Source organism: Pseudopipra pipra, chromosome 1 (genome assembly GCF_036250125.1).
Source record: "Pseudopipra pipra isolate bDixPip1 chromosome 1, bDixPip1.hap1, whole genome shotgun sequence".
Lineage (NCBI taxonomy): Eukaryota > Metazoa > Chordata > Aves > Passeriformes > Pipridae > Pseudopipra > Pseudopipra pipra.
Window position 1 is genome coordinate 9,852,983 of NC_087549.1, and position 23,579 is coordinate 9,876,561.

The 23,579-nt window shown below is 41.2% G+C and overlaps 2 long non-coding RNA genes across 4 annotated transcripts; one reads left to right on the top strand and one right to left on the bottom strand.

The window, feature by feature from the left end:
* Positions 1–9,439: 9,439 nt before the first annotated feature.
* LOC135409419 (uncharacterized) lies at positions 9,440–18,886 on the bottom strand. 2 transcript variants are annotated; one of them, XR_010428177.1, is made up of 3 exons: positions 18,365–18,886; positions 11,132–11,295; positions 9,440–9,599 (listed from the first exon to the last, which is right to left on the bottom strand). It is a non-coding gene; the product is annotated as an uncharacterized LOC135409419 (long non-coding RNA). The 2 variants fall into 2 exon arrangements; XR_010428176.1 differs by lacking the exon at positions 18,365–18,886 and adding an exon at positions 12,477–14,537.
* Positions 17,592–20,201, top strand: LOC135409410 (uncharacterized). 2 transcript variants are annotated; one of them, XR_010428174.1, is made up of 3 exons: positions 17,592–17,854; positions 18,174–18,233; positions 18,321–20,201. It is a non-coding gene; the product is annotated as an uncharacterized LOC135409410 (long non-coding RNA). The 2 variants fall into 2 exon arrangements; XR_010428173.1 differs by having other exon boundaries at positions 17,592–18,233.
* The last annotated feature ends 3,378 nt before the right edge of the window (positions 20,202–23,579 follow it).

Consider the following 23,579-nt stretch of genomic DNA (forward strand, 5'->3'; position numbering starts at 1 on the left):
ACATACAGCCGACAAATACAGGGATATTATGAACAAGACTTTTGAAAAACTAGTGTCACTTCATATTCACCTATACCATAAAAAATACAGGCCATATTCTTTATAAATGTACCATGGTATTAGCTGAAATTTTCGTCTCATGAGAATTTTGTTGCATTGAAACAAAATGGCAATTTAAAAATTAAATTCAAAAGTAGTTCAGGGAGCTTATTTATCTATATTGACAAGACCAAATGATACCAGACCCTTAGAAGGATCAAGATGGAATCATATTTAGGAAACTTTTTGCAATGATTTAGATGCACGTGACCAGAGTATTCAAATTGGAGAGCAAATACAAAACTATAAAGGACTAGCTAAGAAGAAAGGAGCAATTAGTTGGTTTAATATATTCAGTTAGTGACCTTGCTGCAAAAATTTGGGCTATTTTAATAAAATTTGCCAGTGACACAAATCTGGAATTGCCTCAACTACATTGTGAGAGATGAGAATATCAGAACATTTGGACACCAGATATTAATAAGAAGAATTTTTACTATGACCTGTCTGCCTTTAAGTTGAATATGACACAGAAATAGACATATCTGTGCATCGACTGGCTTCAAAGGACTCTGAGACAACACTGGGATTTGGCCAAGTGAAAGGTAAATAAAAATTGGTTTAGGTGAGATGCTGCAGGTATAGTGCATATAGTTAATGTGTTCAGTCACCATCACCTCTGCTCATTCAAGTTGGAAACATGAAGGATGCTACTTAGACAGGGAGAACTGCTCTATTCCTCCACAAATTCCACAGATAGACTCATGTGCAGTGAAAATATATGTATGAACTGAATTTAATGTTTGGCAGCTCTTTAGACTTGCTGAACACATACACATCACATATTTAATATCTGAGCAGTAAGTCTGACATCTCCACAGATAAAATATTCAGGGTAACACTTCTAGGAATTGCTGTACCAAGCAAAACTGAGCTCAGTGTGTCCTGCAGACAGACAATATTTTTTGACCCAGGCTGATTAGAGTTAATACAGTGGATTTAAGTGAGACAGAAATCCTGGACACATGTATCAATCCAGAGAATTTTTTTTATAGAAATATTGGACATGTTCATGGAAACCAATAAAACCAATAATGAGGGGAAGAGAGAGTTTCACTTGTCAGAGGAGTCTGGAAGTGTTGGCTTGCTTAGTATGTCAAAATTAATGCTGGGAAGGGATATCGTTTCTGCCTCTTAATGCATCAGGGTATATTTCATGAAGAGGATTGATTATTAAAGCTATAGGAACACGTCAGCATGAGGCTGAATGAGTGAAAACTGACCATGCATGACTCAAGGCTGGAAACATTGCAAGTTTCTAACTGCCAGAGGAGGGAGTTTCCTGGAACAATAAGAATAGTGGAACTGAAAAAAAAGACTTATTGTTCTCATAGTGGCGCTTGATCTGTTTGGGAGCAAGACTGCTTGCCAAAGGATGGCTGTGACAGCCACATCAATACAATCAGGATCCTGAAGTGACATAGACTGAAAGGTAAGCAGGGATTTGGGTGCAGTGGGGCTCACACCCAAACCATGAAGAAGTAATAACACACAGATTGGTTTAGACACAGTTTCAAGGGTTTCAGTGGAATTCTTTTCTTCTTTTACTGGGAACCACAGTATCTCATCCATACAACTTTTCAAGCTTGTGAAGTAAATCAATCAAAGAAGTATGTCAACTCCAATATAAAACAGGCTGAGCTCAAGTGCTCACAATTTATCAAAAACCTGAAAGTAGAGATTATATGGAGATCAAATAGAAAAAAACAAACACCCATGAAGATTTGTCTGTTGTAAAGAAATGTAAAATGTGATTTCAGACTTGTGATCTTTCCATTAAACCTTCCCTAAACTTATTCCTATACACAGTATTTGTTTTTATTTGACTGAAGACTGTATTTCTGTAACCAAGCCTGGAGTCTGTGCAGTTTAGAACTACTTTATCTCAAAGTAAAAATGCAAAAACTCTCCTCCATCACTCTTCGGATGATATTTTCCAGAGAGTTTTTTCATGCATTTTAGAAAAAAATGATCTACTAATGTATACATCAGTGTGAGAGAGTGCAGGTACACAGAAAATGGATTTTAGGAGGTGTTGACAATCCAACAGAAAAATGTATTTTTCTATTAATTGTTGTTCAGTCCAGACCAGAACATTTCCCCTGGCTTAATCATGACAACATCATCTCCTGTTACTTTGGATTTATTTCTCTTTCTAATTTTAGAGGACATGAAATGTAAATCTCTGTTGATTCCCATAATTACTGAAATGTCCATCAAAAACATCACAGCACATGATTATATCACCCTTAGATGAAGGACTTTGTTCTCTAATCCTTCTTTTGACCCTTTCCTCACATGCTAAAAATAAAAGAATGGGGTCATTATAACGAAAAGTAACAATCTGGCTCTTCACCTGTTTCTTCATAGCCAGACCTGAGAACAGGTGGAAACATCTAGGACTTCTGAACTATTACCTACATTTCGTTTGCCACTTCATTCCTCAAAAATCTGTCTTGTTCTATTCAGCACTTCTTAAAAGTGGTTACTGAAATATTTAAAACTCTAAAAAGAAATAGATTGCTTGTAGCCTGAAGGCAAAGTTTATCCCAGGTAAACTTACACACTGAGGTCTTGGCAGGCCGTGAAAGAGGAAGACCTAAACGACCTCCTTGTTGAATTCTGAGGGGTAGTAGATGGACCAGCAGGGACCCTGCTGGAAATCATGCGAAGGTACAAAAAAATAAAGAAAACAAGGGTTAAACCAAGAGGCACCCCCACCTGCCAATTTATAATACAGAGGGGTTGCACTGCCCTCGTGGTTTTTGTTTCTGTCCAAGCTCAGATGTGTCTCACCTATTTTGCTGTTGTCAGGGTACTTTCTGCAAGCATACAAATTTTCCAGCAGCTGTGAAAAAGGTCCCATATTGCTGTTTTAAAAATCTGAGGAGTTGGAATAATAAAATTTTTAACCCTAATGAAATGAACACAGAGGTAATGAACACAACCACACAGCAGGATCTTGTGTTTTCTCCTGAGAACTGCCTGATTTCCGCTCACCTCCTCTCAACAAGAAAGTCTAAGATTTATATTATAGGTTCCATAACTAGAATGTTATGGTGAACTTGACATGACTTCAAATGTACACTCATTCACTAGTGGTGAGGATTCAAGGCACTTCTGATTATGGACTGTTTTAATGCTTCATACAAAATTCCTAACATCAACCTTGAAGGAAACATTGCTGTTCGAAACACTACATATGCACGTATCTAAATGCCCTAAATATGAGCATATGACAGTGTTTTTATGAATGAAAGCTATAACTCAATTTCTGAGCCCAAATAATTGCATTAGGTAGTGAATGTTTCTATACTAATATATAACTATCTTTTGTTAACAGGTGTTGTTATTGCTATGACTGCTGCATAAGAATTTGATCATAATCCCATAGTACCTATTTTGTCCAGAAGCAATATTTTCTGAAATTACAGTCTCAAAATTTAAAGATGGAAAGTTTTTCAGACTAGGCAGCTCATCGACATATGATTGTAAGGTATTCCTTATTAACATTGAAAATGTTAGCTAGAATTAATGATGGACAAATTTTTTACTAAATAGCCAGCAAAAAAACCTGTTCTGTTTTACAGCACCATATGTATTCCTTGTCTGTCTCAGGATCTGAGCCACAAAGTTTTTGCTGATAATAAAATTTAAAAAGAAGGGGTGATTTTCTAGACTACTGTAAGACTGACCTGAAGATTGCTAAATCAGTGGAAAGATTCCAGCTGACTTATACATACTGTGGATGAGGCCCTCCATGCATTCTACTACCAGCTGTTACACATCACTGACAAACACCACTTTTCTTCTTTAAAGCTCTTCTCCTGAGAGCAATTTGTGAGAAGATATCAGATGCATAAGAGAATAAAGTTAGCTTGATCTTAGCTATGCAGTGTTGTAGAATAAATATTTAAAGTCATGCAAGAGATGTCACTTGAATTTACCAATGACAGATTGAGCCAGAATAGCTCTATGTCTTTTAATGAGGAATGAGTTTTAGATTAAGAAATTTAGATAGATTAAATTTATTCAGCTTTCAACATTATAAGTTGTCACATGGGAAGCCATATATTAAGCTGCAAAACAAGTAAATTAATAAATTAATCCTAAATCCAGTAAGAAACTAGTTGAAGAGTCTAAACCCATGGATTATGTAAAATTGAGAGTTTCTCTACAAATTGTTTTGAAATGCGTCTTAATTACTATTTTTATTAGAGAGCGTGGCAAGAATATAAGAGATAAATAAAATTTGCTGATGACATGAAGACAGAAAAGAAAATCAACACAGAAGAGAATGAGAACACTTCAGAGGTGAAAATAAAAAAAGCAAGGAGTTTATAAAAAAAAATTAATTGTTTTAGTAAAATGTGGAAAATCAGTTGGAAGTGACCATGACAAAAACTAATCTCGTTTTGAACATCGTTGCGTTAGTAACAGTAAGGTTTCCATTATTCAAGGAGTGAGATTCTTGAACAGTTTTCCAAAATAAGTACAAAGTAATTGAAGCAGATTGAGGGTGGAGTTTGTTCAATTTGTGAAGGGGATTATAGGAGTTCTTATTGCCTGCAGTAACAGGAAACTGGAACGGTGTAGGAGAACCTCATAAAATCTGTTATTTCTACCTTTGCTTTCCTTTTATTTTGCAAAATTTTATGTGCATTCTTTTCCTTGTCCTTTCCAACAATTCAGTATTTTCTTAAAGACATCAGGAACTTTTGCAAGACAGTGAAAGGACTGCAGCAAAGGACTACAGGAAATCACTACTAAAACACACAGAATAATTTTCCTCATTTTCTAGGCTTGCCTGATTTCAAACTCTGGAGTGGTACTCTGGGGCTGTTTCCATTGCAGCACATGAGGTGATTACATTTGGATTTGTTTCTTGGAGAAGACCCAGAAAATGAACTTTAATGGAAAGTCCTGCAATCACGATACCCCTGAGACTTTATTAACAGGCACCATGACATCACTGCTCACTTAAAGGTCAGTTCACCCTTTCTTTTTTGTAGACTGCTGTGGGGGCGAGGAGATTGAAGACATACAAACAAACCTGTCTTGTTGGCTGACTGGTTTTCAGGGCCTATAGACATGGGTGGAAAGAGTGGGCAATATCACTCTATCTCAAAGCAGTAAGTATTTTACCACCTGTACATAAGTAGTTCAAACCATGGGAGCCATTCAGGGGAAGGGTTTGCATTGAAAAATTAGTGAGAAACTAGAAGAAAACTGGACAAGTGAGTGTGTAAGTGGTTCTGTTTGTTACCTTCTAGCAGAAAAGTAACTCAAACCATGTTTTTTGGATCTGTAATTAAAAAAAAAAGAGCAAAAAAAACCCTCAAAAATTTCTAGTCTAATTTTAGTATTTCTAAATTTCCTTTCTTTCTCTTACTCCTATTTTAAGATCTTGGTGCATTTAAAAGGTTCAGGTTTTGTTTTGGTTTATTTTGTGCTGTTTTGTTTTGAATCACAACTTTTCTTGCCTATGTCTAGACCTGCTCTAGTTAGGTTTGCTAGGATGGTGGTATTGTCCTGTTCCAGGGTCTTTTAGAGTAAACCTATATCTGAAGAGATTGTAACTGGTACACAAAAGTCTGCCTGCATATTCAGGGAGTGATACAACATCTCGTGTTTGTCAGTGAGCATTAAGTGAAGTCTAGTGATCTCAATGCAAATAGCAACAAGTTTAACTATTTCTCTCATGACCAGAGTATGCAGAGTATAAACACCTGTAATGATTAGCATTGTTTTCTCTGACTGGTAACTGTGCTCCACCAAGGAAAAAGCAAGCCTAGTTGGGCATCTGAGGCCATCCAGTGAAACAATGGGACTTTTCTGAGCTGACACAGGAAGGATACAGGAGGAACAGTTTCACAATACGTCTGCCCAAACTACGGTGTATAACACCTTGTTTCACTCCTTAGGGCGAGGCAGGCTGGTTTGCTGAAGGATTGTCCACCAACCACAGATATTATGTCTGAAAAAATACCATACCAGTTTTAACTCCCCGAGAGTTATAGAATCATAGAATAATTTGGGTTGGAAGGGACCTTTAAAAGTCATCTAGTCCAACTCCTCTGCAATGAATAGGGACAAGAGAAAGAAACAGCACAGAATTTGAACTCAGCTCAAGAAAACTAGTATAACACCAAGTTTGGATTGATTGTTTTCTTGTAGGTGTTTTGGTAGATCTGAATTTTCAAGAGCTGATTATAAAGATGTTTAAATGTTAGTATGAGCTGAGCAGACCACCTGACTACACAAATGATTATATGACAGTCACAAGTATTAAGATGCAGGACACCATCTCTGCTGAAGGAAGAAGAAAAAGATTCAAGTAGGCCATAAACAGGTCTTGAGAGATGGAGAGATATTAAAAATATATACCATAAAAAGGAAAATTCTCCCTTCTGTATGTTTACATCCAGCTGCCTGAACTTGACATGTGGTCTTTCCTGAGGCCTTCAACACTTAGTAATAAAAAATATCATCAACAAAAAAACTATTTCATGAGCAGAAAATATTTCAAGAAGTATTACAAAGTTTTAGGACTTTTGGAAATAGATAGTAATTTTAGTGGGTTTTTTTATTTTTTTTAGGCCTGGACAAAGACTTTCAAATATTGAGATGTGATGTTTTAAATAATCTCAGGACATATTTCAGTCTTCATGTCTGAATTCTGTTCTTTATTTGACCATATTTGTAAATACAGTATGAGAACAACATTTCTAAGAATTTCTAAGAATTATTATTTACTTCATATTAAGAAATAAAGTGGAATCAAAGTGTTCTCCAGTTTTTTGGTATGGACTGGGCTGAGGAATGTTTTTGACTTTGTCTGGAGTTCTGCCTAAAACTGGATAACAAAGTGGAAGTCCAGAATTGCCAGGTGTTGTATGCCTGGAAATATTTCAAGAAAAACATCTGGAATTTCATCTTCAAGGGGAACAATGCACTGGAAGCTGTGCTGAGTTGTCCAAAATCACACAACCTCTCAGAGTAAAACCAGGAGGAAAACCAGCCTTCCTAAGCCCATCATTACATTCAATTTGCATTTTCATTCTTACCAATCAGTCGGTCACCCAGAGAGCCAAAAGTTTTCCTGAAAAGAAACAATAACTGAAGCCAGAAGAAATTCAGATTTTGGCTCAAAACCATTTCAGCTACTAAAGAGATATAAGTAACTTATGATTTAAAATGTATCAGTAGCTAAAGATCTGATTTATTGTTTAAAGAACAAGATATTGGTGTCTTTCTAAGCATAAACACTAATCCTTTTCCCCCACTTACTTTTATTTGACTTCTTATTTAGGCTGCTCCATCTGTAAGGTATCATACATAGTAAATCCCTGTTGCTGTTGTTCTTCTCTGACCTCTGTACAGCTGTGTGCTGCAAGACAGTTCTTTGGGCAGGGACCAGTCTGACATACTGTAGATGCTCTTGCACAAAAAAAAATAGAGCAGGCTTGAATGATAGACTTTTCAGTCTCCTGTATCCATAGAGGCTGTATTTTTAAAGCTATCCAAAGAGATTCTATATCCAGCTCAGATTGCAATTACTGGAATTACTGCTTTAAAATTGGATGCTTTTGAACATTTCAGGTGGATTATATAATCTTCCGATATAAATTGCTTTTCTGTGTGACAGTGTTTGTCTTATCTCACTCCTCTTTTGTCATGAGCAGGTTTTCTAGTTCTCATAATGTTGCTTAAACAGTTTTGCAAGCAACTTGCACAAGACATCTCTGTACTGTTTTTGTTATCCTGGATTAAAAAGGCTATGGGAGATCTTGTATTGTAGGTGATAGAAATGTAAGAGTTACTGTTCCAGTAATCCCTTGTTTCATGGAATTTCTGTTTCAAACCCACCTGGCAGGACTAGGATGAAGGTCAGAGACTCAGAAACAGTTTTACTGACTTAAGGTTTTATGCCAAATCCTAAAGACCGCATGTTTGCAGGCAACTGGCAAAAAGTCTCTTTTAGATTTTTGGGGAGATTGTTTTTTGGTTTTTTGAATCAATAAATAACAATCCATGTGCCATTCTATTCGATTGGCAATGAAATTACTAGCTTTATTCTGTACTGCAGGGGGACTCAAACTAACAAATTTACTACACTTTTTTTTTTTTCAACATTTGTCCTTGACAGCAATTGTTCCAGTTCCATTTAAGGGAACTTGATCTACAAGAGTAGTCTCAGAATTTAAATATTTACTGTGGAATTTAGAGTTACTGGAGGGGTCTAAATACTCGATTCCCATTGACACTGAGGAGCATCTCAGAGTTAGTGAAGAACAGAAATCACTAGGGTTCTTTTACAGGAATATGTCTATAATAAATTGCACTGAAAATGTATAAAACCATCATATTTTATTAATAAAATCCAGTTATAAAAAAAAAGGTAAAAAAAGCTATATAACCAGAAAATACAGATGTGGGGGTTATTTTGTTTTGTTTTTTGGTGGTGGTTTGGCTTTTTTTAGTGGAAATCTGTTAGAGTAAAACATTACCTAAAACTATAATATTCTTGAAAGTGAAGAAATTGTCACTTTGTGAGCTTAAGTACCCTAGGAAATCTCACCTTTAACACTGCTTTAGCAGATGGTGAGGGAATAAAAGTCTGCAATGTATATGCGATTTTTTTAATGCTTAATAAGGAGTGGACAAGTGCATTGTTGTAATGTGATTATATGAAGTATAGATGGGATTTAAGTTTTAGGTTTGCTTTATGAACTGACTATCATAAGTTTTGGAAAACATTATTTTTAAAAAATCTTTAGTAGTTTGGATTTATGACAACTACTTTCTGTGCCACTGTGTTTTAATGTTGGGGGCCACAGAGAAAAAAATTTGGATCAAAAAGAGGCTTTTAAAACTGAGTAAGACAAGATATTCCTCTGGTGAAGAATATCACCCTGGTCAGATCCCACACCTGAGCAGGTCACATGTGCACTTGCTACTGCATTTTAGTCAAAGACCTACTTTTTAAAATGTATTAGCTGGTCTACTTAGGCTGAATAACTTAGTGACTGCTTCCATTGATCAGCTCCTCAGTAACATGCGGAGAGGACAGGAACCTCTAGCTGGAGGCAGTGACAGGCAGCTGAGGCAAGTAGGAGGAGAGCAACCTCTTCAGCCAGTGTTGGACTTGAATGAACAGGTAAAGCTTTTAGTGATTTACTAGCAAGTTAGCTGGGAAGAAAAACAAAAACATACTCTGCTTATGCTAGAAAATAGGTGACTGTCAGTGCTTTTGTGCACACAGGCATTTTTCAGTTTGAACTCAGTCTGAAATATGTGACTCAGTCCAGTAGTTCCAAACAAGACCTTTAAAAACTGCTTTATTTATTCATTTTATTTTCTTCCCCAGATCATATAAACACTTGTGTTTAAAAATCACAGCCCTTCTTTTTCCTTGTGCTTTCTCCTTCCAGCATCACATCAGTGACCTGATTTTCAGAGGAACAGCTCTCAAAGTCCACAGGAGGTACTCAGCATGTCTGAAAATCGAGCCATAAATAGACATGAATCTTTCTTTCTTTTTTCCTCCAGGAACTGAACTGCCAAGTCTCAGCAAACAGCCAAAGAAACCCAGCTTGTTCACAAATGCTAATTTAAAGCTGCATGTGTTTTTGCATAGGCTGCATTGGACTGATTAAATTTGAGTCACAATAAAAGAGAAACTTATTTTTCTAAAAGGAATCTTTAAATTCTTGGAGGTTTGGGAGGGGGAAAAAAGGCTGTCATTTGGGAGATCTCCATCTGCGGGATCTGTGAGTAATCTTGGAGCGGAAGCAAAGAGGAAATCCCCCACACCACTTAATGAAATGCTGTTGTGGGATAATCACTGCCAAAGAAACTCATCAGTTCAGACTTTGAGCATCTTTGTCTGGTAAAGTGTCTGAACTGAGCAAGAAAAACATGCATTTCCTGTGCTGGGGGGCTTTTTTTCCCATATTAAGATCCAGATTGTTATTCTGTAGGAAATGGTATCATTCATATCGGGAAAAGCAGGGGATAGAACTAGGGTTTATTATGACTCCTTTCTCAATGAATTGACTTTCTGTTTGTTTTGAAGATCTTGAGAACAAGAAACTATTTCCTAGCACAAGAGAAGTTAATAGTCACACTGTCATGTTCCTCTCATGTGTCTTTTTAAATCTTTTTTTTTCTCAGATCAAAACACTGTTATGTGCAAAGCAGCTATGGAAAAACTGTAATGGAGGGAGAAAATTCCTATCTTAGATCCTTGTTAAATTCACAGACAGAAGAAAGAGAAGTCATTTATAATCAGGGAAAAGGAACTTTAGAATTCTTCCAAACAGAAGGCATTGCTAAGTTCAAATCAAGACACTGGTGTTTCTCTAAGGCGTCACAGGTCCAGCAAACTAGATCCCCAGATTTATTTACCTGAAACAGCAGAGTACAGATATGTTCCAGATCAAGCTAGCTCTACTCTACTTTCATTTAGTAAATGATTCATAAATTGTCCCAGATATTACATGAACCATTACATGGTTAGTTTTAAAAATTCCTCTCTTGCATATAAATCAGTATAACTCCACTGTCCACAACAGGCTAAGGCAAAATAAAGGGATTCATTCCTCAGTGTAAGAAGAGGGAGTAGAAAACCCAAAGGGATAATTGAATGTATCATTAGCAAGCTGGGTGATGATACTAAACTGGGAAGTATTTCCCCCTGCAGAGGGTTATAGATAGGTTGGAGCTTTGACCAATGATTAATGGGATCAAATTTAACAAGATCAAATGTCATATTCTGCATCTGGGAAGCAGTAACACCAGGCATAAATATAAACTGGGAGACCAGTGACTGGAGATCAGCCCTGCAGAAAGGGATCTGGGCAGCACCTCAACAGGAGCCAGCAGTGTGCCCTTGTAGACCAGAGGGCAAACCCCATCCTAGGGTACATCAAACACAGCACAACCAGCTGGACAAAAGAGAGGATTATTCCACTGTGTTCAGTGTTGGTGTGGTCTCACCTGGAGCCCTCTATGCAGTGCTGGGACCCACCTGTTATGAAGGATGTGACTGCCCTTGAATGCATCCCAAGGAGCACAACAAAGCTGGTCACAGGGCTGGAAGGCACATCCTGTGAGGAGCGGCTGAGGGCTCTGGGCTTGTCTAGTTTGGACAAGAGGAGGCTGAAGGACGATCTCATTGCTCTCCACAGCTCCCTGAGGAGGGAAAGGGAAGAGAGAGGTACTGAGTGTTTCTCACTGGGCTTTAGTGATCTTTACCAAGAGGGTGGTTAAACAGCACAACAGGGCTTCTAGAGAGGTGCTTGACACCCCAAGCCTCTCAGGGTTTAAGAGGCATTTTGACAATGTCCTTAATAACATGCTTTAACTTCTGGTCATCCCTGAAGTGGTCAGGTAGTTGGACTAGGTGGTCATTGTAACTCCCAACTGAAATTATTCTAGTCTAGTCTAGTCTAGTCTAGTCTATTCTCTCACTTCCATTCTCCAAACTCATTTTGCCTTTGAATTCTTCCATCCTGTAACTCTCTTACCATTGCAAGCAGTTAGCCTTGCTCCACAGGACCAAGATTTTTAGTCTACAGTCTCAGATACAAGTACATACTCTACCTTCCACGGTTTCTGTTTTATCAAATGGGTGTTGGATGTATAAACTTTCAGGTACCAGAAAGCCATGCTTTCCTTTTCTCAGCTGAATCTAACTACTATTCCACCCTCTACCCTTGACAAATTGCCTGTTGCTTCAAATATTTTCCATGCATATCTGAGTAATCAATCTCAACAAGAGATGTGAAAAGTAGTTCTGCTTCCTCTGATTCTCCCAAATATACAACAGCCTGGTACTGAAGGAGGGCCCCGTGTGCTGTTTGTACACCCACATGCCTAAGTACCAAAAGTTTCCTGTTTCTAGCAGCAATTTATAATTTATCAAATTAATCAAATAAATTAGAAGTTAGAGGCTTGCTCTACTTTATACCATAAATGTCTGTCCTCCTTACCAGGTGGACTGGCACAACCTAGCTGTCTAAAACACACTGTTCCAACCTTTTGGGAGTTTCCATATATCCCAAACAAGCATCCTTGTGGGAAAGGGAAGAAACATGCAACAAGAAAAGCAAATAATTAGAGAATAGCTAGGCTAAACTTAGCTCTTTTAAGTAGTACTTGATATACACTTCCCTTTTGTGTACTAAGTGGTAAAAAATATGTATGTCTAATTTCCCTATTTACAAATCTATAAAGCAGGAAAGTTGCCTGCTCATCTTCCTGAAAGGAAGAGGTGAAGGAAAAAGCAATAGTGAAAACTATGCAAATTATTTTATTAAAACATCAAAGAAAAGAATCTCCAAGGGTATCTTATTTACAGTCTGTCAGCTTACCACCCCAGGAACTTCATAGGTTTCCTCTGATGTCCTGTTATGATCTACATGAAGTTCAAGCAGTGATGCATCAACATACAGGATAAACCAACAGGAAGGCAGGTTTAAAACTTTCTGAACAGCTTCAATCTATCCTCAGTCTGTCTGCTTATCCACGTAGACGCCTTCAGTAGCAAAGAATGCATTTCCCAAGCATAGGATGGAGTATAATAATTAATTCCCAGTTTGTGGGAGAAGGAGCTTGATAGGTTTGTGAATTTATCTGCATGGGATGAAGACGATTTCTAGTGAGGTGGTGCTTTCATCTTAAGAACTAATTGTGGAAATATTAAACATCAAGGAAGTCTATAGTGCGTTTAGCTTGGAAGGTGGTAAGATCTGAAGTGATCTCAGCTGGCAGTGAGTTTCTAGAATTTTTTGCGTATGAAATTCTGTGTTGCTTTTCCAAGGTTGGATGGCCTTGTATTGTTTCAGTGGTGGCATTTTGTGGCAAGTCAGGACCCCATAGGGAAGTCAAATGTTATGACCACCAATTTCAGTCTCCAGGGTTATTTTAACCAGGGAACAGAGACTTGTTCTGTGTTTTGTAGGAACCACAGCAAAGGGCAGAGCACACTCATCAGTCCTTTTTGTTAAACAGAAGGTTTAAAGAATTTTGAGCCAGTCACTTCTAGTTTTGTGGTGCACATCCTTTGCATCTGAAATAAAGCAAACACTGTTCTCAAACCATGAACTGCAGTCTGGCCATCTACACACATACTGAGCTGTCTTCCCCTTGCAAGTTTGTGCCAGGCTCTATCAAAAACCTTTCCCATGTTCTCAAAGATGGCACTCTCACTGCCAGACTCTTCTCCAGCTTCATTATACATATCAATTGCCTTGCTCTCCCCATGGAGATGTATCATGAACTGGTCAGTCCCACCTCTATCCACTATCTCCTAGAGGTTCCATGTCATCTTAGAAGTATTCTCTTTCATTCTGAAAGGTGGGTACAGTGGAGTATTTCTCAGGAAGAACAAATCTTGAAACAAGCTATGAGACAGTTTTAGAAGTATTTCTTCTTAGTTGTCACTGCAACATTATGAAGCTCCCTTGAAATATATTTTTTCCATTAATGATAGCTGGTATGGGGAATTATGGTTGTCAGTAGAAAGACAATAAATGTATCAAAGAAGGCTCTAAATATATTGTAACATGTCTGAGGAAGGAGAAATATCCAGGTAGATGAGTAAAATAAAATATCATAATTCTCATATTATCATATTTTAGATCTGAATTATAATGAACTGGACCTGCAGGTTCTGCTAAACCCAATGGAGACATATTAATTTTCAACAGATATGGATACAGTGTGGGTTTTGTAGTATATAGTTTGGCAGTAAGTTATGCTTGGGCCACTCTCTACGAGAAAGACATTGAGGTGCTGTAGTGTGTCCAAAGAAGAGCAATGGAGCTGGGGAAGGCTCTGGAGCAACAAGTCTGATGAAGAGCGACTGAGGAAGCTGTGGGTGTTTGGTCTGGAAAAAAGGCAGCTCTGTTACATGCTGTCTTCACTTCTGCTATAGCCTATCAACCGTGGTTATTGTACACTTTCACCCTAATCTGCTGGCCTTTCAATAATTGCATTCACTGTCTGGCTACTTGGAGCAGGGGGTAAGTTTAACACTGGGACACTCCGTTACAGCACGTGTGGTCAGCACAGCTGCAGTGTCAGCCACAGTGCCCATCAGGACAGTGGCATGACAGGACAGGAGCACAGAGCTGATGAAGATCTTCTGAGCACAGCCCAAGGCTTTCCCTGTTGCCTTGTGGATCTTCTGGCCACACTCCAAGACTTTTCCTGTTGCCCTGTAGTGCTGAGTTATTTCCCCAAAGCTTCTTGCTTCCCACTTCCCTACTTCTAGTCATTTTCTATCAGGATGGAGAAGAGACCCCCCAGCAAGCCCAGGGTGGCCTGGGAGGAGGCAGGTGCTGCCCAGGAAAGCAGCTCTCCATAAGAGCCTCATGAGGTGGCCTGGATGAAGGACAGGGCTCCCGAGGAAAGCAGTTCTCCAGCAGAAGTCCCCCAAAACCATCACAAACACAGATGGGTGAGTGACGGGCCCCGTGTGACTGGGCAGGGTTGGGGCACTCCAGCATATCCTGCAATGATGCCACATCATGTTTCCCCGGCATGCTGTTAGCAAAGGTCCTAGGAGTGGATGTGATGCCTGGATGCTGAGGCTTCTAGGGCTGGACACCAGCCCCAGCACAGCCTCTGCTAAGGAGGAGGGGGAGAGCAGAGAGGCCCCAGCTCCCACTCCAGGGTGTGAGCAGCAAAGCGCAGATGGCTGGCAGGAGGCAGTGATGCAGTGGGATGCTGGACCTTTCCTGTCTATCTGTCAGCCCATTCCTCAGCCTAAGGCATTGGGGCTTTCCCTGCCAGGATGTGCTCCAGTGTGACAGCTCCTCTGCTGGGCACCCTCCACCCTGGAGCCACAAGGAAAGGCCATGCCAGGGGAGCAGGCGTGGGGCTGGGCAGAGGGCAGATCTTCCTCTGCTCTCTCCTGTCACTGAACCCTCTGCAGCCCTCCCTGCTCTGCCCCTCTGTTAGATGTCAGCTTGTTACCCCTGTACAGAGAACAACAGGAAGTTGTGGACTCCATCCAGGCTCTTGACAGCCTCAAAGAGGTAACCATGGCCAGTTGGATGGCAGCTGAACCATCACCTCTGGGAGGGGCTCTGCTGGTGGGGTGCTGGCTGGGCAGAGCTGCTGCTCCCCTACCTCAGGGCTCCAGTATTACTGGCCATATTTCCCCCCTCTCATGCAACCTGTTTGTCTCTCTGTCCCCTGGCTGCCAGAATCTGGGCCACAAGGCCACCTTTCTTCAGAAAATCGTGGATCTGTGCATAAGCACCACAGTCCGTGGCTCGTCACAGCGCTTGGTCCACTTCTGCTGCAGATATGAGGTGGTAGAGAGGATCCTGGTGAGGGGACACTTGGTGCTCTGGGGAAGGGGGCAAGGCCCCCTGGTACTGGCATCCTATGAAGGCAGTGCTTGGGCAGGGCTAGGGTCTGGTGGCAGTGGGTGCTGGCAGCTGCCAGGTCCCAGCTCAGTTGTAATCTGTGGATGCTGCTGGATGCCCAGTCCCATGAGATGAGACACATAGAAGTGTGGAGGCTCGACCTGTTTGCCATTGAAGCCTTGAAGTACTCACCCATCCCTCCCAGGGACTCCTTCCCCAGAGGACAGCATCCCCTGCACAAGGCCTCGAGGCACTTCCCTGGTACCACTGTCCAATTGGGCCCTTTCTTTTTGCAGCACAGTGGAAAAGGTGCTGGAGGGCAAAAAGAGAAGACCACTAGAAGCCTGCTTCATAGCTGTTCTCTTCCTTCCTAAAGAAAACATGTCAATAAGGGGGAAATGGCAGCTCTGGGAGGAGGTAAGTGCTGGGTAAGCTGCAGGAGCCAATAGTCCCTCTGGGCTTCTCTCTGGCCATCCTGTGCTGTCCCATGACCAGAAGTCCAAGGCAGGGCAGGGTCTCAGCTTTGCTTTCCTGCCCTCATCCCTTCATCCCTTTCCCAGGGCCCAGCTGTATCCAGTGCTGCAGGCTGCTCTACCTGCAGTAGACTGCTTGCTCCTAAGTCTCTCCTGGGAAGCGCAGGCAGCTCTCCTCACCTGGCACTGGGAACTCAGATCCGTCTCCTGAGGGTGAAGAATCACTGCCACATCTCTTTGTCCTCCTTGCAGACCCTGGCAGCCATGGACTCCATGCTGACAGCAATAGTGCAGAACACTCCTCCCTCCAGAATGGGCAAGAAGCTGCAGAACAAGTTGCAGGTTTGGCCTGTCCAAACAGTGGGTGTCCCAGGGCTCTTCCCCACCCTGTGGGGGAGGGGTTGCCCACTCCTGGGTGGTCAGTCCCCAGACAAGTACCACAGAGGCAGAGCGCTGAGGTGACAGTGACCACCTCCTGCGTCACCAGGCTCTTCTGGAGCACCTACTTTCCCGCCTGGCCAAAAGCTTGGCCCAGGGCCTTTGGCCCAGGCCAACAAGGGACCCCAGGGGCAGGAGCCCCACTACAGGCTTTGCCTGACATCAGAGGAGGCCTTGAGGGACAGTTCAAGTTCCACACAGGAGCGGAGCTGCGCTGCTGCTGGAGCAGGTGTCTGCTCCCGGGGCTCATCAGCAGATTCTCTTTGCTCAGGTGCTGGTGGACTTTACCAGAGATATCAGAGAATTGATGTGAAGGTTGCGAGGATTTGTGTACTGAGAGAATGGATGGACAGCTATTCCTTTCCTCCTTCCTACCAGGAGAGCAGCGAGATGTGAGAGTTCTCAATCTGCCTCTTCCGAGAACACCTGGGGTTAGCAGTGGTGAGGAACAAGAAGAGATGGAAGACCTGCATATGGAGTGCACTGGTCCCGCTGCTCTTTCATATGAGTGACCAGTCCCCAGTGTGGCCAAGGTACAGGTTTCAAGGCTGAGCACTGACACAGGGAGGGCCGACCCTCCCTGTGGGGCCTAGGCGACAGGGCAAGGGCTGCTGGCAGTGGGCAGACCTCCCTCAGCACAACCCATGGGAAAGGTCCCTGCAGAACCAGCATGAGCAGGGATGGAGAAGCTGGCACGGCCATTTCCAACGCCTGCCCTAGGGTTCCAGTAGGGCTCAGCAGCAGCCTGTGGCCGCCAAAGCCTGAACAGGCACATCTCCACAGACTTCTCTGCTGTCCCTGACATGTGTCAGAGGCCAGGGCTTCAAGCCTCAGTCCCTGTTCCTTGGGGCTGTCCCAAAGAGGCCCCCAGACACTTTGGCAAGGGCATGTCCCTGCTTCCTAAGGGCAGGATCACCCCAGGAACAAAGCCAAGAGGTCTCCTTTGCCAGCCATGGTGCTATCTCACAGCTTCTGTTGCTATGCAGGTCACTGAAGAAGTGCTCCTTGCTGCTGCAGAGCTCCTCAAGTGGAGGCAGCTCAAAGACCTGATGCAGACACAGCAGACTTGGAGGATTGGTGAGTGCTTGGTAAGAACAAGCCCCAGGGTGCAGGCTGGGTGGGGGTTGCCCTGCACCCAAAGCCTGGGGTGTGGGCTTTGCAGCTGGGCCTTTCCTGCCTTGCTGCAGCCCAGAGCCCACAGCCTGGAGCTGCACCCCAGTTTCTGTCCTCCAAGAACGGAGCCCCAAGGGCTCATCTCCAGGCCCCTCTCCCTTCACTGCACCCAGTGGGAGAGAGGGCTCTGGGCAACACTGAGTACTGGCAGGAGGGACTGCTGCAGCCAGCGGGAGGAGGCTCTGTGACTTGTACTCTCTCCAGCTGGGGAAGGACAGGAGCAGGGCTGAGGAGTACCTGCGTCAGCACCTGTTGTACCCCAAGGACCCTGAGGCCACTGTGCAAGAGGTGACCATCAGGTTCATCAGTGAGCCCCAGCCCCTGGAGTCCCTCTTTCGGCAACCTGGCCCCCATCCCTGCTCCTGCACCAACATCGTGGCGCAGCCCTGGGGCTGCCCAAGCCCCAGCTGCCACATGCTGGGCCTCAACCTCCCTCCGCCACCCCTGCCCATGCAGCTGGGCTTGGTGGCCACCTTGCTCAGTTCTACCCCCCTGAGCTACTGGTGGTTCCTGGGGTCATCCCTGCTGAGGGGGAGGAGGGCAGGGCCAGGGGCTGCGCTGCTGGGAGCCTGCTGGGGAGCAGAGGCTGATGGAGCTTTGTCCCTAGGGGTGGCCACGCGGCACCTGCAGGACCAAAGCACAGAGAAACTGGATGAGATCTGCAGTGGTGAGTGGGGAACATGGGCTGCAGGGGATGTCTGGGGGTCTCTGCAGACACAGGGGTTCATCTCAGCTCTGTTTCTTTTAGTCACAGCCCTTCAGCCCTTGCAGACTGTGGGCAACGATTTCATCTCTTACCTGGCAACTCAGGCCATCTTGATCCTGACAGCTTTAAATCTACAGCAAAACCCAAGATTCAATCTACAGGCACTGCTCTTTTGGTGCTGCTGAGCCAGTTGGAGGATGGCTGTGATTTATTAACACTGGAACAATAGGCCCAAATCCATGATGTCCTTCAGATGCACAGACTGTGCCCTGCTTGGCCTTACTGCTGCCTGCAGGACAACTTTCCCCTCAGCACACCCACAGCCCCAGGCTGTTTGAGAAGTTGAACCCTTACTGAGGCTTTACCCAGGAGAAACCTCATTTGTGTCTCCTCAGGGCAGTCCCCCCACCATGCAGCGAGGATAAGGCACAGAAACTGCGGGCCCTGCTCTGCCTTCCCATGGGTGTACAGGCATCCAACGAGGCATCTGCTGTTACTGCATCACCACCTCCCCTCACCATAATGGGTTTGGAAGGGTTTCCAAGCAGAGTACTGTGGTGTTAAGGAGACCAGAGGGAAACCTCAGAGGTCCTAGAGGGACTGGAGGACAAAAAAAGAGCCTCGGTTGCTGCCACCATGGGAGAGGATGGGCCTCCACTGCCATGTTGCTGCTGACAGGGGCAGCTGACCCTACCCACGGGTCAGGGGCATGATGTTCCTTATAAATCCTTGTCAGGCTGAACAAAGACACTGGACACATGTCTGGGAACTCTTATGTTTTACTGTACAGTCGCCATAAGTCTGGCAACCAGCCCACTATTTAGACTGAAAAGATGTTGGCTAACAAGCCCTTAATTTCATACAGTACATGTCTCTAAGTTCTCAGCTCCCAAAACAAACTCCTCAAAGGTGCTGGCACACAAGCCACTACACATAATCAAAGGTGCTGGCTAACAAACCACAACACACCAATATTCAGTTGTTCCCCCCAGAGAGGGAAGCCTTTTTACCACCTCGGTTGTAATATCTGGAACATGCAGGACTTGAGTGTATGTCAAGGGGAAGTACTAGGCTTAGGCATTTACCTGAATTGCAATTATTCTTTAAATCAGACATGAAAATCACTTACAAAAAGTGTAATAGTTCAGTAAACTACTGTGAGATTTAAAAAAAAAACATAAAATCTCAGAGGCTGGAGAATTTCTGAAACTGAATAAGCTTAGGAAAAAAAGAAATATTACCCCTCATCCATTCCTTTATTGTTTTAACAATGTGCCTAATAATAAAGTTTTGAGGTTTGGTTTCTTTTTTTGGTCTTTTTTTTTTTTTACTAAGTAAGCTTGAAAATATACAAAAATATGTTAGCATAATTTTCCTCATTAATTATTTTTGTGTTTGCCTATCTACTTCTTGGTCATTTTCTAAAAATGATGTCCTTAACACTCCTTAAATTGTAGTTGAAAGTGAAAGTGGTTGCAGTCGTCAAGCTACCACGAAAAAAGGGGACACAGGTGTCATATCCCCTTTTACACACTGAGGATGTTAGTATGAAAATTACTTAACCTCAAAAGAGGGCTTCAGTGACTTCAGGTACTGAGTAGTGAGTCCCGAGTCATGGGAATCTGCAATGGGGACATTGTCCTTGCTATTTGCTGGTCATAACTCTGAGCAGCTCTCCATCTACACTTCTAGACATTCATTTCTGTCTTCCAGAGGCAATTGTTTCTCTCCATTGACTGTCTAAAGAACCTAAGCATCTGTCTGAGGTGCTCTGGTTGATTGTGTTGGAATTAGTCATCTATGTTTTAGGTGCTGTGGTTCTTGACTTCAAAATGAGAAACAGCAGTGTTGTTATAAGTATTTCAACACAGAATTCTGTATACAAAGGACATGAGTAATAAAAGAGAAGGCCCGTATTCAGAATTAAAACACTCCATGCTAATCTGTTTCACAGATCTAATCCCTTTCTCTTGGAACTATGTGGAACATTATTATTCTTCAAAATTAAAAATACATCAGTGAATAACTTTGAACTTACTAAAAACTATTCTTAAATAATCTGTAAACAAAATCAATTCATATAATAAATATTATGACAATGGGCTTTTTAAAAAACCTCATTGAGCAGTTGCACTTGGTGAGTTAATCATTTCCTTGCTCACAAAAAGCCACACACTACTATGCATCGTACATGAAATCTATTTCTCTTGCAGCAACCTGATATGAATGTCTGTATTGTTTGGTTCATGATAAATTTTCTCAGCATTATGATTGAGGAAATATTTAGGTTTTTATTTAATTTTTGTTTTGAAAATTTCTGACAATTTTGTTTTGAATCACCATTTAAAAAAATCATAAAAAATAACTTTGTAAAACAAATTCAGTTCATGCCAAATGAACTCAATGCGGAAAAAATTGTTTCACCACAGTCTGAAACTTCTTGCTATTAATAATTTTATTATTATCAAAATTTTGTTTAAATTAAGTAGGCAAAGCACTGCCATTCTGAAAATTGAATGGTTTATTTTCAGTTCAGAGGTTTTATTTTGGAATTTTAAACCAAAACAGTTCCATAAAAGCTATACACATTTTTCCAGTGTTTCAACAATCCAGTCCTCCAGTTTTAATGGCAAAATTTTACCCTGTTTATTTTAACTGAGCTTTATTTAAGCTGCAATGCAGTACTCCCTCACTAAGAATTGAGGTAGGCACTAAGATTGACATTAAGATGATGCTAAAGACAAAAATACAGATATATGTACTTGATTGACTGTTTCAGGTTGTCAATCAGATTACTCAGAATGACGCCATTATTCCACATCATATACCAGAGATGTTAAAGATCACACTGAGTCTATTCTGGCATTCATAAAACTGATATGCTGTAAAGAACCAACATAGTATGGATTTATAAATGAGTATCTTTCAGGCACTACAGCTAACAAATATGTTCAATATTCATCAAATCTGTAAAATATTCGCCTGGAATTCATTGAAAGTCAAACACAAAACTCAACTTCTATTCTCTAAACAAGCATATCTATTCAGACTACACTGAAATTACAGACAATTTGGCATCTTACAGACAAACGGGTTTTTTTTAAAAAAACAATCAACATCTTTGATCAGTTTGTAAACTCAGAATTGTTTCACAAGTCTTTGTTTGGCCAATACATGAGAGGAAAAATGTGGAACATTTAAAAAAGGATTGAAATGCCTGATTTATCTAGGAATCTACCATACAAAATATAGCTAAACTTAAAAGATTTTCTCTCAAAGAAACTATTTTCCCACTGGTTTGAAGGTGAATTGTAAGTTTAAGCTTCCAAAATTCTCTTTTTCTCATTTAGTAGAAACTAAACCATTAGTAGCTCTTTGGCTATACATGTCGAACGTTGACCACCACCTTGATGACTCTGAGGAGATGCAGATATGATGCTACAGAAGCAATTTGTGTTGTGATGAAAAAGAGTGATGACAGAGACTGGTTTAAGAAAGAACATAGAGAAGCTGTTTAGGCAAAGAATGTAATTCCAACCAGGAATTTCTCGTAGAGAGAAAACTTGTGTCCAATGGAGTCTTTGTAAATTCACTGTAAGAGAAACTGATACTGAACAAATTAAAAAAAAAAAATAGTGGTCATTTTTTAGCAGTACTGGTGATGAACAAATATATACCTTAACAAGAAGGCAATGATTTCTTCTCAACTCAAAGTTTTCAAATAAAGGTCTTCCTTTCTGCAAGACTTGCTTTTATCAAGAGATGTAAAGGAAATCAAATACTACAAGGAAATCAGACTACTAGATCAATAGTTTTATCTCATGATAGACTCTTAAGAAGTCAATGGCTAGATTTTCAGTAACATTACATGTGGAAAAATTTTACATTATTTGTGTTATTTGGTTTAAAACTATATGTTTTAAAACTGAAGTTTCACCAGACACGAACCTCTTTAATACACACCTTTTATAAACTTTTTCCCCAAAGACAGAATACTCCTTGGTCTCACTTGAGGCCTTGTAGGAATCTTGTGCTGGGAACAATTTCTTTGCTAGAGTGAATGCATAAAAGCCCCACTGCAGATCTATAGTCTACTATGTGAGAACCCCAAAACATATGTACAGCTTGAAAAACCCCAAATGGGATTTTCATGATCTTATCATTATCACACTTGCAAAGCAGATGTACAGTTTGATCTGATTACTGGGTTTCAATCTGCAATAACACCATGCAAACTTTTCCTGTGTACATAGCACTAAATATTGCAGAAAAAAAAAGACATAAGAATAGATCAAACTTTGGTGCTTTGAGGCTACAAGTAAGACTTTGTTTCACTTGCATTTTTAAGAAGTTTTTCAGTTCGTTTGACACCAGACCTCAAAGCAAGAGACCAGAGTATTAAATTGCTGGGGTCCACATGCTTTTTCATTGGAAAATGTCACCAGTCATTTCTTTAAAAGTCCGGCAAACTGCTACAAGATACCATGATCAACATTGGCCTGTGTGGAATCTTTCAGGGCTCAGGTAGTATGTAGATAGTCAATGCTTATACATACAAACCCTCAGAATAAGGGGTGCTAGAAATCCTTGAATCAAAAGGAGTTTGCAGTGACTTAATAATCATTTAAGTGCATTGTTCAAATTAATAACTTGAAGCTTAAAAAATTGCAAGTCTTCATTTTCTCCTTCTGGGGGAGAAAATATTTTAAGATTTAAGCATATATAAATACTGGATAAAAAACCCTGTTGTTCTTATTAATCTGCACAGATGTTCTTAGTTCTTGCAATTCTAGTCTTCCAATTACTAATCCCCTGTACCTACAAAAACTCACGGAAAAGAAGAGCCTGGACCCTTGTGAATTCTATTCTTTCCTCTAAGCCAATCAATTATTCCCATGTCCGGCTTTGACACAATAGGAACTGAAAACACATTGTTTATACTAATCAAAATTACCCCCAATTATAACCTTCCTTTACCATACCTATCGTTCTGGGTGCTGTGCAGCTCACATCAGAGCATTGCATAATTTCTCATTTGACCTAGAAGCTGGGAGGTTGCAGAGACTCAGTGTATCTGCCTTTTTCTCACTTTCTTCAATAATTTCAATAGCTTTTTGCATGGACATTGCTAGCAGGAGGCCACTGCACACTGGACACTTGACATGACCTAGAACAGACATAGAATCATAGAATAATTTGGCTTGGAAAAGATTTCTAAAATCATTGATTCCAACTACTAACTTAACATTGCCAAGTCCATCACTAAACCATCTTTCTATGCATCTACTAATCATCTATTAGTAAACC